Source organism: Schistocerca nitens, chromosome 2, assembly GCF_023898315.1.
Source record: "Schistocerca nitens isolate TAMUIC-IGC-003100 chromosome 2, iqSchNite1.1, whole genome shotgun sequence".
Lineage (NCBI taxonomy): Eukaryota > Metazoa > Arthropoda > Insecta > Orthoptera > Acrididae > Schistocerca > Schistocerca nitens.
In genome coordinates, this window is record NC_064615.1 from 1,074,911,498 (window position 1) to 1,074,926,238 (window position 14,741).

The following is a 14,741-nucleotide window of genomic DNA, read 5'->3' on the forward strand; positions in this document are numbered from 1 at the left end:
ATACCATTAGATGGCTTGGGGAGTTTGATGTAGATCCTTTGTTTCCTTCATAGCTTGCTCTATGTACAGATTGAGAACAACCCTGTCTCTCTCCCTTCTCAACGGCTCCTTCCATTTCATGTCCTTTGTCCGTAGATAACCTTTCACTCCCTGTATTTTACCCTGCTAGAATCAAAATTTCAAAGTGTGTCCTCCTGTCAACATTTTCAGAAGCTTCCTCTAAGATTATAAGTGTTATAAACGTAGGTTTGCCTCTCTTGTGAGACAAATTGTGGTGTCAGTACTATCTCGTGAATTCGTACATTTCTCCTTAACCCGTACTGCTCTTCCCCGAGATCGGCTTCTACCAGCTTTTCCATTCGTCTCTAAATAATTCGTGTCAGTATTCTGCAACAATGACTCATGAAACTTATGGTTCGATAATATGCACGTCTGTCAGCGTCTGTCATCTTTGGAACTGAATCATAACATTCCTTGTAAAGTCTGAGGGTACTCCACCTGCCTGATACATCTTACATACAAGGTGGGGTAAATTTGTTGTGTCTGGGTGTCCCAAGGGTCGGAGGAGGTACTACGAAATGGTGTTGGATGTACATTACTATATTGGGGTGAAAAAAAAGGAAGTCTTATAGAAAGGAATTATTTTGTTGATTGCCGTCCACTGTTTCCGTCTGTATTTCCTGGTGTCAAGATTACACTCACGATGACATTTTGAACTACTAGTTTTATAGTCAACAGTGGAAGAACCTGTCGGGGCTCTACTAGATTCTCGTTTACAATTTTGTAAGCCGTTTTCCTTAGATATCTGAAGTTAGATCTAGCCACCTAGTCTTTTTAAAAAAAGGAAAAAAAGGCTGTGAATATTTACTACGGAAATATTCGCCACGGACTCGACCTACAACTTGAGTGTCTATCGATTTTAACTTACGTAAAATGGGAGTGACTAATGATATGCGATACTGCGGCGAGATATACGGTATTTGCATATACAAATAAAACAAATTTGAGTAAACGAATTTAATCATCGTTTGGTTGTGAAACTCACAGCAGCAGTCTTGTTTGAAGACAGATTTATGGCAATTAAGATCCTCCTATTATGCAAACAAGTGTTCTTTTTAATGCAAAACATTTTTTGAAGTTCAAAAAGTGTAACGTACGAGTACAGTTCCTAAAATCCATGTATCTTCTTTGTGTATTCCGCAACAGGTTGTGACGAAGCAAGCTGGGATATTTTTACTTCCCCTCTTGTTTTGCCACCTGCCTCCTTAAAATTCATTTTTTCATATCTGACTAATTACCACTAACATACGTGAGTATAATCTGCATTTTCATAAAAGAGAAAGGTTGGCCCCCAATTTTAAAGAAAATAACACCAGGTCTAATTTTGTGCTTAGTTTTGTCAATGTAATTAATTTCCTGATTTATTTCGACTATTCCTCGTTAATATCTTTCATTATAGGGTGAAATCAGTAAGTGTTCTGTGACTTAAATTCTATTGTTGACTTACAATCAAATATAAATTATGTATTGATGATAAACATTTGGAAAAAGAATCACCAGGATTCTTAAAGTATTTACTTGGCTGTATTCAAAAACATGTTAGCAAAGTCAGCTCTCAATTAATTCCAAAGTTATTACCAGTTTCGTCAAAAGTATTGTTTGTATAACTGTATCTGATGAGCTCTTCATTTAAACAAATAATGCGGCTGAACCCTCGTGTTAGAAGAAACTGTTAAAAAGAACCAATTTTTCGATGTATTCAGTTAATTGAATGATTTGTTTTTTAATTGTGATTTCTGTAAATTAAACATCGAACAATGTATAGTTTCAGTTCCTATTATTGTGGTGATATATAAAGGCCAGATTTCTGGTCCCGAGACAGTCAGTCCACAGCCTATTTTCAGACGATAAAGCCGTGCCGGTTTGGTCAACAACATTGCAACAACTTAACTGTGAAATAAGCGTAAGACAAATAGTCTGTGTGTTAAAACAATGACTGTGTCTGTTCCATACGTACCGTATTACTCTGCAAGAACTGTGAACTGTGTGGTTAGGTTTTTCTGCTCGTAGATATTCAACAGCAAACTATTGGAGCTATAAGTTGATGTTTGCTTGCAACCTATTGATGAGGCTTTGCAATATTTTCCAATAGTTAACTGGCCATATTAACTGTGTAATATTGTAGGGTGGTGAACAGTGAAAGTAAAGTAGTCATTGTTGAACTTCTACCTCCCTATTTTTCAGCCAGTGTAGCAATGCAGTACGTAGACACCGAGGATAATCAGCGAAGAAATAAAGCAGGCGAACTTCACAAGGTGAACATGCTGATGACAGATACGACGGAAATAACTATGGCAAGCTGTACAATAACGTAATGAAGGTCCTACAGAACATAATATTCTCGAGAATAAGAAGCACAAAGATGTTAAAATACTTTTGAGCATTTTGAAAGGAGTCTACTGACGTACAATTATATGTGGCACCCGAATATTGTAATGATACTAACGTAAACTAAAATGAAATTATTGTACTGTAAACTGTGTACGCCTCTGATGGACTGTATAAAGCGGATCGCTGACTTTGCACGACCGCGGAGCCAAAGATACTGCTTCTGGTCTGAGACTGTAGTGTTGGAGTAAGAGAGGGCTTGGCGCACAGCAGTGTGTGTGTATCAGTCTGTGAGCAAAAGAGGATGAAGTAGGCAGTTTTTGTGGTGTGCTCTATAAAGCCACCAAGTGTTGGATTATAATGCAGGAATTTTCTCATACCTCGTATTTTGTGTTACGCCGCGTGTAAAAACATAGCTAAAAATGATGAGTGATTTTATAATGATATGTAAATTTAATTGTGACAGGAAAGGATTGCTGGATTGATATCACGAAGAAGCTATACCAGTATATGTATTATTGGAAATATAAATGTGGAAGCAGAAGTGTTCTCGCACTTAAAGTAAATAAGTTAATTTTTTATTACTTTCCTTTTGCCAGCACGTTAGTGTTAATGTAATGCGTGTAATGGCTGATAATTGGTAAGAATAAGTTCTTTGTTGAATCACCCCAAAATGTACTTAAACAGATGTGATGCATAGGCTAGTTAGAAATTTCCCTTTTGTAATGTTTCTAAGATTTGTTAACACAAGTATATGTAATGTGATGATTTGTCTTAATGCATTTTAGTGGTGTTAGGTAATACCTGCTGTACAAATCTCATTGTTCGTGACTACGTCAGCAAAGAAAGGTTTTCATTTAGTAAAAAGGATGTCATTTTTCTGAGAAATGTATTTCAAGTGTCAGATGTCTTGAAAACGCAAAGTTAACTTCGAATACAACTTCACTACTGGAAAAGTCAGTGTTGGTAATTCACCCAAACCACTACCGCCTCCCTGTCCAGGTCATATGTTTTTTAAAGAAATTTAATTTTTCTTAAATGTTTTCATTTATCAACCAAAAGAATGTCATGTATATTTCAAAGTATTACGGCCATCATTGCAAACTGCTGAGCCTGTAGCTAGTATACTTTATTCTTCTTCATGAAAGAGCAGTATATATCGCGATCCACCGTTGCTGTTTTGACAGTTTGATTTATTTGTTATGTGCACAGGGACCAAAGTTATCAGTTTTGAACAGGGCCAGATGATGCAGTGCGTAAGGGGTTGAATGTATTTTGCAGTGACTGTATTTCTTTATTGATATTGGGAGTTGCATTGCCCAATCAGTTCATATAAGGTTTTGCTAACAATAACACAGAGCAAGCGCACCACTTGCAGGTACAACACGCTACACGATAACTCTAGTTTTGTATGCGTTCCCAGTTCAGGCCTTTATTTAAGTATTTCAGTAGTTATAGTACAAGTTACAATTTGTAAACAACAGTTGTCTGCGTAAAGATCGAACATGAATTCTGTTAATACGGGTATGGAAGAAAATTGTTATGGGGAGCGTTAAAACAATGTGCAGGGTGTCCATAAGTTATCTTTATAACTTAAGACTTTAATACACTTAAAACCATATAGATGTTAACAACTGGCTTTCAAAATGTGATGACTCATAAAGTTTTGTGGCCTCATTCATACACATCAGTGATGCACCCTTAGTGGCACGGATAATATCTACTCGGGATTCCATTCCTCTCCATGTACGATTCAAGATCTACACGGTGACATGTTCAGATGCTTTTCGAATGCGTGTCTTCAAATGCTGTTGGTCTCTAACCTTGGTTCGGTACACCAACTCCTTTACGGAATCGTACAAGAGTGTGGTGTGAGGTCGGGGACTCGTGGCGGACATCGAATTGGACCATCTCGTGCAGTCCACCTATCCGAAAACTTTTCATCTAGAAATTGACGGACATTTAGGGCCCAGTGGGGTGGTAATCCATCCTGTTGAAATGTGACATCAGGTTGCAGGAGTTCCAGTTGTGGCACAGCAAACTCATGTTCAGGTAAACACTACCGTTGACGGTAGACTCGATGGAAAACAGCTGACCAATGATGGACTTGTACCTCATTCCGTACCAAACATTGACTTTGGGAATGCCTCTTTCCATTTCACATGTCCGTGAGAATGCTGTGAACCCCATATACGAATGCTATGAGGATTCATTTTGCTGGAAACATGAAATTATATGTAAATTGAAGGTGTAGAGGGGAAGAAGGAAAAGGAAAGTACTGGCAACACTGCCGACAGCTGCATCGAGACATTACGTGAAATAAGCGGTGACGACTGTAAATGTCTGCCGGACTGGAATTTGAAGCCGGGATCTTCCGCTTACTAGGCAGGTGCGTTAACCACTGTGCCATCCGGGACATGGCATCTGCACGGACTATCTCGGCACGTCTCATGGTCGATCCACACACCCATCGAGCGCCACCTACTGTATATGCAGTCCCTGTCCATTTACTCCATGTTCTCTCTCTGAGTCCTCACAGGAGGTCAGATGTATTTGTGCATCCGCACAGAAGAAAGTGAATCCAGTGCCCAGTTCGGCCAATTAATTATATGAATGCGTGGTGTCTGTTCTTTCGGACATGTCCATCTCTCTCCATGTACGATTTAAGATCTTTATGGTGACATGTTTAGATGCTTTTCGAATGCGTGTCTTCAAATTCTGTTGGTCTCTAACCTTGGTTCGGTACACCAACTCCTTTACAGAATTATTCATGAAACGTTGCCTCATTGGACAAACAAATCTTTTCCAAAAAGTCATTGTTTGCGTCAGTCTTGCGTAGCATAACTATAGCAAACTGCTTCTGCTGAGACTTTGCCTGTAAGCTTTAATGCCTTGTTCGGATGTGAATACCAACATCCAAGATTAAGATCAAGAAAGAGTTCCCTCCGTTCAACAGAACCACTTTTAACGTCACCTTCCCGTCTCCGGCCATCCTGATTTAGGTTTTCCGTGATTTCCCTAAATCGCTTCAGGCAAATGCCGGGATGGTTCCTTTGAAAGGGCACGGCCGATTTCCTTCCCCATCCTTCCCTCACCAGAGCTTGCGCTCCGTCTCTAATGACCTCGTTGTCGACGGGACGTTAAACACTAATCTCCTCCTCCTCCTCCTCCTCCTCCTTAACGTCACCTGCAAATCGTCGAATACAGCTTTGGTGTAATTCACCATCAGAGAAGCACTGGAACAACCCCAAAGAAGAGCTTGCTGAAGGACGTCACCTCCCATCCTCCCATATAAAACATGGAAGGCCCTCAACAGGCTGAGAACTGGTGTATCCCGATGCAAGGTCAACTTGAAGAAATTGGGCTTCTCTCCAGGAGATGAACTATGCGAGTGTGGCGAACAGCAAGATCATCAACACCTGCTCAACTGTAGAAACCTCCCAGCCCCATGCCCTATGGACGATCTGGTTATCATCAATGATACAGCAGTTCAAATGGCATAATTTTGCATGTCATATGGAATTTAATCATGTACTTATATTGTTTGTAAATTTCTGTCTATCGGCTATATATGTATGTTATGTTCTGGACACAAGTAAATAAAAGTTGCACGTTGTAGAGATATAGCCGTAACCTCTTAACGCAAAACACTGTACTCTGTTGATCGTCTCATTTCCAACTCTCTTTCCGCCGTATATACGGATTTTGTCGGATTCCTTCCAAACGCCTGCCGTACCTTGTCCACTTTGGCGTCTGAAATAGACGGGCAACCCGCTCCCTTTTTATGATGAACACCACCTGCTTCCATAAATGACGTATGCCAAGCACGAACAGTCGGTCGTGACGGAGATTGCCATCCGTAACGTGTTCGAAATGTTGCTTGCACTTGGGTATCGGACGTCGTCTGTATTAACGAGGCCACGCACTGAGCTTTCTCCTGTGGCGTCCACATTTTATCAAGTTTTGATGTTCAGTTTTGCATCAGAACTGCGTAAATTTGGAGGTAAGAAAAGCCTAATGAGTTATCACATGCTGAAAAGTATTTGTTATTATCTAGGAAGGTTTTAAAATAATTTAAGTCTTAAGCAGTAAAGGGAATTTATGGACACCGTGTGTATGTAAATGTTAATAAAAAACCATCACAGTTGTGTTTTAGGTACGTTTACTATGCCACAACCGGTTTCGTTCTATACGAACATCTTCAGTTGACACCGAAAGTTCACAGTAGGCTTCACACAAAGTGGCAGGAACGTCTCGCTTGCACGACTCAAGAATGTCTCATCTGCGTCTTGTGAGAAATAGCTACGAATACTGTTGGTGAACTGCGGGTGTCACCTGAAGATGCTCAACTTGTGGTGTAATAAACGAAGCTGAAATACAGCTGTGATGGTTGTTATTGATATTTACGTTATTCAGCCATCGAGCACAATACACAACAGCACCTCGCGCATTACACTAGTCGAAAGACACACAGCACTGGTAGAAACATGGCGCGCAGAGCTCTCAGCCAGTTAAAAACTGTGTCCTCGTTGACCACTGGCTGTGTAACTCTCAGTAGTTACTTGCAGTGCGCGTGTTGAGAGGAAGGGGAACAAGTCGTGGCGAGCTCAGGTTTCGTGTTCTACTTCTGTACTGGCGACTTCTCAAAACAGCTGCTGAAACCCGAACTACGCGGGAGAAATTGAATACCTGGACAGCCGTGATCCGGGATGAGGCCGGTTAGTATTCCCCCGTCGGCTCCCTGACCTGACGGGCGCTTTCTGCGTCGTATTTGCTACGTGTTTGTGTCTGTGCGCGGGCCTGTGCAGCCAGATGGATTCTTCTTTTGCCCTTCAGAGAATCCGCCATGAGTTCGGAATTTGTGCCCCTACGTCCTGAATTGTATTTTACCCAAATTCCGTGAATCACTTGAGGAGAATTCCATAGTACACACATCAAAAAAAGTTTTGCATCACCCCAGTCCCTAGAACTCCTGAAGACAGACGTTGACTGTGGATAGTGTTCAGAGATGTCACTAAACCCGCCCAAAGATGTAAGCAACCTTGCATGAGCAGCGCCTGTTAGACGGAGGGGGTCACAGCCGATCGGATGATGTCGGTGTGTTTGTAGCAAACGCCAGGGACATCGATTCAGTTCGCCGAGTCCTCAACGTTTATGAACGAGCATCCGGTGCCATGTTAAATTCCAACAAAACGGTGCTAATCCCGCTAGGACCACGATCATTGACCATCGAACGCCCATGGTACCGGATAGTGGGGGAACAACGTATCTTGGGCCTTGAGGTGACTGCCTGTCCGCAGCGCATGTTAACACTCACGTGGAGGCGGCTTCTCACGCGCATCAGAGGACTTTGCGTGAGTCACGCTGATCGACAACTCGACCTCCATCAACGAATCCAACTGATTAATACTTACATCCTATCACGGGCATGGTATGTAGCACAAATCCTTACGCTACCGAAACAAACCGGCAGAGCCATCTCACAAACAGTATATTGGCTATTGTGGCGGCATGCACTATTCACAGTTGATGCGCAGACTTGTACACTGCCAAAGGTCGATGGTGGCCTTGGACTCATTGACTTTCCCCGCAAATGTGCGGCACTCCTGATTCACCGTATCGCCACTTTGCGTGAGATTGACCCAGGTGGGACAACAGCGGTGCTTTTCGACCGTTATCGCCCACAATCGGCGCGTGCACCAGTATGTTTGACACATATTCCGTTCCGGATGACGACAGTCAAGGACTATTACCTCAATCAAAGTTACGTCCTAACAGTGGTCACTGACAAGGCACGCACGTCGAAGCGCCTTTACCAGGCACTTCGAGGGCAGCCCACACCACATAAATTGGAGGACAGACCACCGTCGGTCATCTGGCACCAAGCTTGGGCTAATATCAACCACCCAGCCCTTTCCACGGAAGTTTCAGCGCTATGGTATCGCGTCGTAAATTAATTTAATACCCACAAATCATCGCCTGGCGGCCATCCGCCTACGGCCCTCGGCTGCTTGCGGCCGATGTGGTGACGTAGACACCAGAGAGCATCGTCTCTTATGCCCTCACGTCACAGAAGTGTGGGACCTTGCACGTGTGCTATTAGCGCTGATCGATGGGACTACACCAGACAATGTGTCAATCGACTGGTTCCTTACCCCTGATATTCAGACCAATCCCCGAACACGACGTAACGCCATGGTGTGGCTCTTGGGCCACACCATTTTCACGATCTATGACCTTTGCCTCACCGATGCTGTCTCTTTCATGGACTATCTTGGGAGCCAGCGTCGCCTGGCGGAATCTGACCGGAAATATACCATTACTTTTGCAAGATTTCTTAAAGTTGCAATGGTTCATGGTTATCAAAAGGTGTTCCGGGCTAAGGCACCTCGTACAAGAATTGCCTGAGTGTACCTCTGGATCTTTGTCACTCGGACTTTCAAACTACCCTTGACTTGCCTATACCCCAGATTTGACATTGGCCTTCTGGGCATCACTAGAGTAGACTGTTCTATGATACTGATAATATGGAAATTGGTAACATGGAAATTGTGTGAACCCTGTATGAAAAATTATTGGAAAACACGTAATCTATCTTAGAGGATTATTACTTCGTTAATTCCATGGGCGATGGGATTATCTTGCCAGTTTCGTTTTCGTTTGAGTGTGCTGCCGTCCCTGTTTTTAATTTGCTTTCATTTCTGTTTTTATTTATTTCTTTCTTTTTAGTTTCTATAGTTATCACTTGCTTCACACCTGCAGAGGGAGGTGTGTTTCTGAGTAGTGTGTCGTCGACCCCTGAGGCATAGCAGAGTATGCCACCGCTTTTATTTTAGGTTTATGGCAATAAGTCTTGCTACTAACAACACCCTGCTTTACGTGCTGCGTCGACACTAGAGGATGGCGGCATTTTTGGAGAGGAAAAGGTAGGGCTATAGGGGAGGAAGGAGGCCCAAAAAAAAAAGTTCCAGTCATTCCACCAGGAAGGAGGTACGCGGCTCATATTGTCTGTACTTCAACCATGCCTAGACGGTCAATACCGCGGTTCGATCTCGTCCGCAGTTTTCGTGTTACGACTCAAAATGTGCGCAATAGTCTGCATGATGCGCAACTTTACTCCCGACGTCCATGGCGAGGTCCATCATTGCAACCAAGACACCATGCAGCGTGGTACAGAAGGGCCCAGCAACATGCCGAATGGACCGCTCAGGATTGGCATCACGTTCTCATCACCGGTGAGTATCTCATATGCCTTCAACGAGACAATCGTTAGACACATGTTTGGAGACAACCCAGTCGGGCTGAACGCCTTAGACACTGTCCAGCGAGTGTAGCAAGGTGAATGTTTCCTGCTGTTTTGGGGTGGCATTATGTGGGGCCGATGTACGCTGCTGGAGGTCATTAAAGGCGCCACAACGACTGTACGATACGTGAATGCCATCCTCCGACCGATAGTACACCCATATCGGCAGCATTTGGCGAAGCATTCGTCTTCATGGACGACAATTCGCGCCCCCATCGTGCACGTCTTGTGAATGGCTTCCTTCAGGATAACGACATCGGTCGTCTAGAGTGGCCAGCACGTTCTCCAGACATGAACCCCATCGAACTTGTCTGGGATGGATTGAAAAAGGATGTTTATGGACAACGTGCCCCACCAACCACTCTGAGGGATCTACGCCGAATCGCCGCTGAGGAGTGGGACAATCTAGACCAACAGTGCCGTGATGATGAACATGTGGATTAGCATGCAACGATGAATACAGGGATGCAGCAATGCAAGAGGACGTGCTGCTGTATATTAGAGGTATTGGTGTGTACAGCAATCTGGACCACCACCTCTGAAGGTCTCGCTGTATGGTTGTACAACATGCAATGTGTGGTTCTGATGAGCAATAAAAAGGGCAGAAATGATTATGTTGATCTCTATTCCAATTTTCTGTACGGTTCCGTAACTCTCGGAACCGAAGTGATGCAAAACTTTTTTTGATGCCCTAGACCTTGTACCTTGGCCAATGATAGCTGCAAATGTTACTGACAAGATATTAAACCTTGCTTTGACCCCTTCGATTCCCTTTTTTTTTTTTAACTCGTTACTCAAACTTGTTTTAAGACTTATATGTCATCTTCATTTGATCTTGTTTTATTTCCACAAACTATTATACAAGACTTGTTGGTTGGCTTTCTGTTATCATTTTCTGTTTATGTTGGAGGCGTTGTGAAATCTTTCTTGTAGAGGTTACATAATGTGCCCACTACGCAGAAACTAGTTGTCATGAGCTTGGAGCAATTCCATCCTGTTCAAACAATTTTCATTCAAAATCGATTATCTGCTGATGTTCTTTTTATGCATAGAATAGGCTTTTCGTTTGTCCAGGTATTGTAAAACGGAAATACCTTTTTTCTTGTGGAAGAAAACTACTAGGGAAAACATCAAGCCCTCCACAACGAAACTGTCTTGAAATCTGTTGGAAAATCTAAGGAGATTCTGGTTGTTTGTAAAATACTCCAACGACAAAGCACAATCAGTACCATCTCCGCATTATAACAATGGCAATGTTACCGACGAAAGTGCCACTAAAGCGTAGTTACTAAACACAGCCTTCCGAAATCCCTTCACAAAAGAAGATGAAGTAAATATTCCAGAATTCGAATCAAGAAGTAGATATTCTCGGAGTAATGACGCAACTTCAGTCACTTAATAAAAGCAAGTCTTCCGGTCCAGACTGTATACTAATTAGGTTCCCTTCAGAGTATGCTGATGTAGTAGCTCCATACTTAACAATCATATACAACCGATCGGTAGACAAACAGCTGTCACCATGAGTAAGTTAGAGATGGATATCCTCGGTGTAGCGAAGCGGCTTAAATCATTTTTTAAGGGCAAGTCTTCCGGTCCGGACTGAACACCAGTTAGGTTCCTTTCACAGTATGCTGATGCAATAACTCCATACTTATCTTAATCATATGAAACCGCCTGCTCTACGAAAGATCTGTACCTAAAGACTGGAAAGTTCCTGAGATCACACCAGGACTCAAGAAAGGAAGTAGAAGTAATTCGCTGAATACAGACCCATATCACTGACACGCAGCCGGCACGGGTTAAGAAAATTTCGTTCTTGTGAAACACAACTAGCTCTTCATTCACATCTAGTAATGAGTGCTATCGACAGGGCATCTCAAACTGATTTCTTATTTCTAGATATTCAGAACGCTTTTGACACCTTTCTCAGAAGCACCTGCTGATTAAATTGTCTGTGGTGTAACGTGCCAGTTGTGTGACTGATTTCCTGCCAGAGAGGCCACAGTTCGTAATAATTGACAGAAAGTCATCGAATAAAACAAAAGTGTTATCTGGCGTTCCCCAAGGAAGTGTTATAGGGCCTCTGCTGTCCCTCATATACACTCCTGGAAATTGAAATAAGAACACCGTGAATCCATTGTCCCAGGAAGGGGAAACTTTATTGACACATTCCTGGGGTCAGATACATCACATGATCACACTGACAGAACCACAGGCACATAGACACAGGCAACAGAGCATGCACAATGTCGGCACTAGTACAGTGTATATCCACCTTTCGCAGCAATGCAGGCTGCTATTCTCCCATGGAGACGATCGTAGAGATGCTGGATGTAGTCCTGTGGAACGGCTTGCCATGCCATTTCCACCTGGCGCCTCAGTTGGACCAGCGTTCGTGCCGGACGTGCAGACCGCGTGAGACGACGCTTCATCCAGTCCCAAACATGCTCAATGGGGGACAGATCCGGAGATCTTGCTGGCCAGGGTAGTTGACTTACACCTTCTAGAGCACGTTGGGTGGCACGGGATACATGCGGACGTGCATTGTCCTGTTGGAACAGCAAGTTCCCTTGCCGGTCTAGGAATGGTAGAACGATGGGTTCGATGACGGTTTGGATGTACCGTGCACTATTCAGTGTCCCCTCGACGATCACCAGTGGTGTACGGCCAGTGTAGGAGATCGCTCCCCACACCATGATGCCGGGTGTTGGCCCTGTGTGCCTCGGTCGTATGCAGTCCTGATTGTGGCGCTCACCTGCACGGCGCCAAACACGCATACGACCATCATTGGCACCAAGGCAGAAGCGACTCTCATCGCTGAAGACGACACGTCTCCATTCGTCCCTCCATTCACGCCTGTCGCGACACCACTGGAGGCGAGCTGCACGATGTTGGGGCGTGAGCGGAAGACGGCCTAACGGTGTGCGGGACCGTAGCCCAGCTTCATGGAGACGGTTGCGAATGGTCCTCGCCGATACCCCAGGAGCAACAGTGTCCCTAATTTGCTGGGAAGTGGCGGTGCGGTCCCCTACGGCACTGCGTAGGATCCTACGGTCTTGGCGTGCATTCGTGCGTCGCTGCGGTCCGGTCCCAGGTCGACGGGCACGTGCACCTTCCGCCGACCACTGGCGACAACATCGATGTACTGTGGAGACCTCACGCCCCACGTGTTGAGCAATTCGGCGGTACGTCCACCCGGCCTCCCGCATGCCCACTATACGCCCTCGCTCAAAGTCCGTCAACTGCACATACGGTTCACGTCCACGCTGTCGCGGCATGCTACCAGTGTTAAAGACTGCGATGGAGCTCCGTATGCCACGGCAAACTGGCTGACACTGACGGCGGCGGTGCACAAATGCTGCGCAGCTAGCGCCATTCGACGGCCAACACCGCGGTTCCTGGTGTGTCCGCTGTGCCGTGCGTGTGATCATTGCTTGTACAGCCCTCTCGCAGTGTCCGGAGCAAGTATGGTGGGTCTGACACACCGTTGTCAATGTGTTCTTTTTTCCATTTCCAGGAGTGTATATAAGCGATTTAGGAGACAATCTGAGCACCCCTAGTATATTGTTTGCAGATGATACTGTGATTATGTCATCAGATGATCAAAACGAAATGCAAAATGATTTAGACAAGATATGGGTATGGTGCGATAAATGACAATTTACTCTAAATGACGAAAAGTGTGATGTCATCCATATGAATACAACAAAGAAGCCGTTAAATTTCGGTTACGCTGTAAATCACACGAATAGAAAGGCTGTCAGTTCAATTAAATACCTATAAATTACAATTACGAACTACTGTGGAGAAGGCGAGCCAAAGAGCGTCTTTGATTGATAGAATACTTAGGAGATGCAACAGGTATATTAAAGATTGCCCTACAGTACGCATGTCAGGCCTCTTTTGTCGTATTGCTATGCGGTTTGTGATACGCATCAGATTGGATCGATGAAGGACATCTAAAAAGTTCATAGAAGAACAGCTAATTATTTTATCATCACGCAAAACGTAGGCAATAAACAGTTTAGACAAAAAAGATAATAGAAGCTTTCGAAATTTGGTGCTACAGAATAATGCTGAACATTAGATGGATGGATCACGTAGCTAATGCGGAATTACTTTATAGAATTGGGGAGATATAGAATTTGCTGCACAACCTGACCAAAAGAAGGGATTGGTTTATGGGACACATTCTGAGACATCAAGAGATCACCAATTTAGTATTGGAGGCAAGTGTGGGTGTTAAAAATCGTAGAGGGAAACCAAGAGATGAATACAGTAAACAGATTCAGAAAGATGTAGGTTGCAGTGGTTATTCGGAATGAAGAGGCTCGTACAAGATAGAGTAGCATGGAGAGCTGCATCAAACCAGTCTTCGGGCAGAAGATCACAACAGCAGCAACAACAACAACAACAACAACAACACGTATTAGGGAGGAGAGAGTCACGAACGTGCCATGCGAGTGGTGGTGGAAATCATTAAAAGAAATGCATTTTTTGTGCAGGTGAGACCGTTTCACTAAATTCCAGTCACCAACTTTCTCCTCCGTTGTTGTTGTTGCCTACCTAGATAAGGAGAAATGATCATCGTAGTAAAATGCGAGAAATCAGAGTCCGCACAGAACGATTTAAGTGTTCGTGTTTCCCGCGCGGTGTTCGAAAGTGGATTGGTAAACAAAATGTCCAAAGGTGGCTCGATGAATGACTGTCAGTCACTTAAGTGTGAATAGGAGAGTAGTCATGTAGATGTAGAAACTTTGCAGTGTGACGCGAAAACGAAATAAACAACGAAATAAATTGTTAAAAACCATTCAAAAGCCAGGATAGCGTGAGTTTTTTAAATTTAAGACGACCGGTTTCAACAGTCATTGCAGTCATCCAGGACTTTTAACATCTTTTTATTGTAAAACATATAAATTTTTCGCTGAACCTCACACACAAGAAGTTAAGTGGATAAAACTCAGCCCATTATAAACGTACGTCGTCGCTAAAATATTTAAAAACATAAATAAACTTCTCCAAAAGACCATGTCCAGTTACATCTTACGTA